The sequence below is a fragment of the Diaphorina citri genome, unplaced genomic scaffold (genome assembly GCF_000475195.1).
Source record: "Diaphorina citri unplaced genomic scaffold, Diaci psyllid genome assembly version 1.1 scaffold2057, whole genome shotgun sequence".
NCBI lineage: Eukaryota > Metazoa > Arthropoda > Insecta > Hemiptera > Psyllidae > Diaphorina > Diaphorina citri.
The window spans coordinates 3034-9337 of record NW_007379482.1 but is presented as its reverse complement, the minus strand read 5'-3'; positions in this window follow the sequence as shown (position 1 = coordinate 9337).

Below are 6304 nucleotides of genomic sequence, written 5' to 3'. Positions count from 1 at the left end.
TTTTTTTTTTTTTTTTTTTTTTTTTTTTTTTTTTTTTTTTAATTATTCATTAGATAAAATGTTACATTCCCCTGAGAAATTCTGTACTAACTTTTATTATTTACTGTTCTTTGATGATTAGGTATACAAAAGTCTGTATTTTCTGTCGTTTCATTTATTTTTTTACATTTTATCTTTCCTTCGCGAAGGAAATATAAATGAAAATTCTTTCCACAAAGGCAAAAAAAAAAATAAATGATTATTTCGTTGGAGTTCAAAAGTAATTTATTTTTGTTAGACAAATATGTAGCCTTAGATAATTTGGTTTTTAACTAATCGGATGTCTTTCTCCATCTCTCTCCTTTACTTTTCCATCCAGTCCATCCAGTCAGTTAGAAAAATACATTCATAGAGGTGAAGAAGTTTCTATCAAAAATAGTTATCTAAAAAAAATATGTCATGGAAGAAAAAAATCAATGGAGTAATGAGAACGGGGGAGAGAGATTTTGGCCCGTGTGTCTTGAGTTGGACAACCCTCCTATATATGTTTTTGTTTAGTTTCTGCACCTGTAACTTATCGTAGTTCATTCACACACCAGTGTCTTACCGTCTTTTGCAAAGGTCTCCTGGTTAAAAGAATAACTTCAAAGCTAAGAACTACATATGAACTCCAAAAAAACCTTTTAAGAACTCCAAAGCACGGGTAGTGAAAAAGTTGCCTCTTGATTATTTATTAAGTCACTCGTGACGAGAAGTTGCATGCGAAAGTATGTAGATAGGACTTTTCTTAAACCTTCTGACCTTGCTTAGGGCGGTAACACCTCACGTCAGCACTCTTCTTATAAGAAATTATATTTTAGATTTTCAGAAAACCAAAAAAATATGTTTAACCAATAACCAGTAGCTGGTTACCACCTCGATATCATTTAGAAAGGCTTGGAATGTCACAAAGCACACTCGATTTTGCTAAGTAAATATTCAGCTCCCTTTACCTCCTATTAGAAGAGTTCATGAGTGAAATCTACCCAGTCGTAATGAGGAAAGTTCAACAGATACATAAAGGCGCCTAGTTGTGCTCCGTGGAAGTTTTGGATGGCATTACAAGGTCTCTACTCTACAGATAAATTGGGGTGAATTCTTTAAAGTGCCAGTATTTTATATTTTCCCTATACTGAACAAATTTTATACGCGTTCAAAATGCATGGGTCTCCCTTGTGTTTATTGTTTCGATGTTGTAATTATTAGGACAGGGTCGGCATGCATATGGAGGAAAATCTTCCCATGGTCGGCAGTAAATTAATGTTGTTTACTACGAACAATCCATCCCTGCTGACCCATATTTTTGCCTGAACCCTGTAAACTTGTATTTGTATGCAGAAATATCGCGGATAGAATAAAACCCTTTCAATTTTCAAATGTACCAAATGTGGAACTTAAAATAGGTAATCATAGCTACACAGAAAGAGCATTGATCCCAAAATAGAACACATTACGGAATCAATCATTCAAGATCTGACCCAAATCGGAAAAACTGCCACATAAATACCTGCCTTAACGTAAATACCTGTTAACGTAACAGAAGTTAGCGTACGTAACATAAATAAGTAGTTCCCTCTGTCAAAAACTCTTATTTAAAAAAAATTCATTTCATCTGGTTCGTATTGGCACCATATTTCAGAGATCATTGTCAGTGATATCCTCTTTGACTCTGGTCAAACTCAGCCCAAAATCAACAATGCCTCTGGTGCTAATGCTAATGCCCCCTAACATGACATTTTGGACATATTATTAATTCAAAATCTATATTAGAAACATAGAAACCAAGCAATGATGATTAGAAATAGTAGAACATTAAAAAAAATTCATTCCATCTGGTTCGTATATTAGCACCATATTTCAGAGATCATTGTCAGTGATATCCTCTTTGACTCTGGTCAAACCCAGCCCAAAATCAACAATGCCTCTGGTGCTAATGCTAAGCCCCACTAACATGACATTTTGGACATATTATTAATTCAAAATCTATATTAGAAACATAGAAACCAAGCAATGATGATTAGAAATAGTAGAACAGGAATTAGAAACAAGACAGGTATTAGAATTAGAGCAGCAGTTAGAAATCTAACCGAAAAATCTGACTCGTACGTCAGTCGAAACTGTCAGTTCAACAAACAGTTGGTAATTAAAATTGACCGTATTATCCTCTTCAGTGACAGCCTGAAAAATTATTTCGGTGACCTTGACCCAGTTTAGTTTCGGTCACAATGGCTAGGATTATAATGAACAATCTTTCCCTGTCATTTTGTCTTCTTTTGTAATTACATAATTGAAACCCAGAGGAAAAATGACAGGGTGCGACATCAAATTTAGGAGACTTGGGATCGAAGAACTCTATTATTAGTTCCCCAATTTAGGGTGCTAGAAAACCTGGAATCCAATATCAAAGTGTCGATATTCCTGATTTAGGTAATAGAGATCCGGAACCCAGTCACTAGATTGGGCTTCCACCACCCTAGTTTTTTCTAGTGAGGATTGAGGATTTTACTCTAGAAGACACCACGGACGAAAATGGGATTTTCAGCTTGTTTATCAACTGGTCGTTGGCCAAGAGTCTTCAGGTCCTCAAGAGGAAGTCATCCTGGTATTTGTAAGTAATTATAAAGAGTTCGCATTGCTCAAACTTGTCTTCCGTGGCATCATCAATCTAAATATTTCGGATGCTTAGAACCAATTTGAAACATATTGTGTTCCTAGGTCAGTAATTCAGTATAGTCTGGATGCCATTCTTGAACTTTTTCCTGTTGTTTGCTTGGTATTTATCTGGATATCTTTTACAATATAGTCCTAAATAAAAATGGATCAAGAAAAGACCGCTTCAACATAATATGTGCAGGATATCTTGCATTAAAATTTGATGCGAATTTCATAATTTGTACTGAATGGAGCGCATCTTTGAAGCTGAAAAAAAAAGGTTACCTCTGGAAAAAGCTACGTGACCAAATGGACCAAAGTTCAATCTGAGACTGAAGAGAAATTTTCACGATTTTTTTTTCTTTTTTTAATGAGTATCTTTTTAGGTATAATTTATCTATCGCGAACACTTGGTTATTTTCTTTTCCTCGAAGGGTTAACAGAGTAGTGCCTTTTGGTTTATGTTCACCATTGATATTGTGGTAACACAAGAGCAACAACAGCAAGTTCCTTTTCTCTTGTTTCGGAACGTAGAATTTTCCTGTGTGATTATTTCGCATTATCGTAGGTACCATCGGTATAGTAATAGTAAGTACATAATAATCAAATTTCGCATTCCCCTTGGGTTGTGGAATGTACTTTCTCAGCAACAATTTCACGAGGGAAGGATCAGAGAGATTTAACGTCACTATATAAAGGACTTTTAATTGTGTTGAGCATAAATGCTTGTCACAATTAATGTCGTCCCCTGCTTCATACACTACGCTAAATTTTATGACAACCTCCATATCCAGAGAGTCCACCGCGCTAACCACTGCACCACTGAGGTTGGTACGTCACTATATAACTAAGGTCTTTAGCGATAAGCTACTCGTCTCCTCACAAGAGGAGGAAAAAAACAGCTATATAAATAACAAACAGAGATTATTAACATGTGAAAGGAATAAGTCGGGCTTGTTGCGTTCTCGTTTGTTATTGAAGGGGCAGTATAGAGTATTTGTTTTCTTTGAAGGCGTTCCCATTACCACGTGGTGTTATCTTTCTCCGTAGATATTTGTTCGTGTATTTTGATAATTATTGAAAATTACAACTTACAACTATGTATGTAGGTACCTATATTGTATAATGAAAGAAAGTTATGAATGAAAGTTGATAGATTGTATCAGTTTAGTTCGAATCAAACGATTCCAAAATGAAATTTCCAAGATGTTTCTTTCCCTTTTCAAAGATTTGTCTTCAATACATTACCTACTTGGACGCACTCCTATTGCTCCCATTTGCTCCCACTTTTTTTGGGGACCCTTAAATCCATTACACTACATTGCATTGTATTACTTTCTATTGACAATTTTCAAAAATTCAACTCTCTCGAAAGACAAACTTACAGACGCAAAATCCACATTTGTTTCCAGCAAACCAATAGCATTCAAGGCAAGGACATTATACTAAAGCTTTATTTTAATCTTATCTTGTTATTGAAGGTGTCAACATTCGAGAGTCATTAATTTGTTAGAGATTCAATTGGATTGAGATTCACCTCGAACTCAAATTGAAAGATTCAAATTGGATTGTGGGATGGTGCATCACCAGACAAATGTGTGGTCTTCGGCCAAGATTTATGTAGACCATAAAGACAACGACCAATATGGTTAATTCTTAGAAAAACTCGAAGGAAATCTCAAGTTTGCGGGGTGTGATGAGTACTGATGAGTCGATTGTCAAAGAAGCTTTTTGAGGAACGTCTTAGAAAATTTCGATTTGTTTCCACTTTAAATGTGGCGTCAAATGTATTTGATGTCGAGTTAGAAGACCTGAAAATCTAAATATGTACTGTCCGATAATACATAATACATTCTTACAAACATTGTTTGTTTCGTCAAAATTGAGGATAGCTTTTTGAAAACTTTCTTCAGTGGAATTCCTACATAATGTGCAGTCCGCAATCCATGCACTTTGAACATCATGTCTTGTGGTGGAGATGTTACATTTGCGTGATCAGAGAAGTTGAGTAAACCCATCCCATCAACTTGTTATTCTTCTTTATTATTATTCTTAATACTCTTATTTTTCTCATTTCTTCTGCATATTACAAGATGGTACTTTTTATCATTATTCTTACACATTCTTCTATTACTACTATCTTTTTATGTACTTATAATTTTTGTTATAATTACTAGTATTATGGTTATCTTTACTATTATTGTTATGAAGAGCAATTAGAGGTGAATGAACTGAAGTACACACAGCCTTGCTGGTAATTGGCCAAGGTCTTCTTTCTTCTCTTTCTCGATCTTCATTTCTTCTATTACTACTATCTATTTATGTACTTATAATTTTTATTATAATTACTAGTATTATGGTTATCTTTACTATTATTGTTAAGAAGAGCAATTAGAGGTGAATGAACTGAAGTACACACAGCCTTGCTGGTAATTGGCCAAGGTCTTCTTTCTTCTCTTTCTCGATCTTCATTATTTACTTCTTTATTATTTTTAATTTCATATTACATTTTTTCCAGTTCATTTGGCAGTTTTGTATTTCCTTTAAGTTTTATACAGAAAATTCGGATTTCAAAATGTTTCAAATATTTTTCAACGAAATTAGGTTGAAGATATAATGTATGGAACATACCTAACTGTGTTTTTATTCAGACGTTTACACTATAAATGAAGGGGTAAGATGTTCCAGTCTTTTTTTCTTCCCTCTCTTTCTCCCCCCCTTCCCCCCCCCTTTACCTAACATCGTACACATCCATGTAAAAGCAGAATTACATTGATAGGTGCAGATAAAATTTGGGCTCAAAAAAACGTCTGGAAGCGAACAGGAAGCGTAATGAGAAGAACTAAGAAGACGAAGAAGTGATTGAAAACAACATACCGTATTGAGAAGTGATTCGACTACAGCGCTCGCTTTTTGCCTTGGTGGTGCGGAGCACTACCGCACTGACGAGGGCAAAGTGGGGTCTGGTGCCTGTTTAAGCACGGTCCTATAACTTTTGGGGGGAAAACATTGGCGAGTAATTTATGAAATGCGTTCGGTTTGCACAAGGAATACGCGGAAACGGAAGCTATTAGTTGGCGCTGCTTTTCGTTCACGAGAATTTCTTCTGTTCACATTTCGTGTTGAATATCAAGGCGGATTTTCTCTTCTGTGCCGTAATGAAGTATCGACATGTTACTAGAGAGATCAGGAATGGCCAAATGTTAAGCTGTGTCCACACATAGTTGACGCCGTTGGCGTCGCGTCGGTCTACAAGGTGAAGAGATAATCTAAAGGTGTGTCCAAACATAGTCAACGGCCTTCGATCAACCATCGATCGACGTGAATTTCTTGTGAATATGAATCAATATCGATTGACGGCCGGTCGACTATGGAGAAGTCTAAATGAGAATTCCGTGCCTGGGCATTATACTGTCATCCCAATGTTCTATTTATTTTTACAGAATGCCACCAACAAGCACAATGTTCTATCCTGAACTCTGTGATGTTAGTATGTATGTATCTGCAAAACTCACTCTTCCGGACAATGAAAACAGTTTCAGGGGAAACATCAAAATCAAACTGAAGATTTGTAAAAAAAAAAAAAAAAAAAAAAAAAAAAAAAAAAAAAAAAAAAAAACAAAAAAAATTTTTT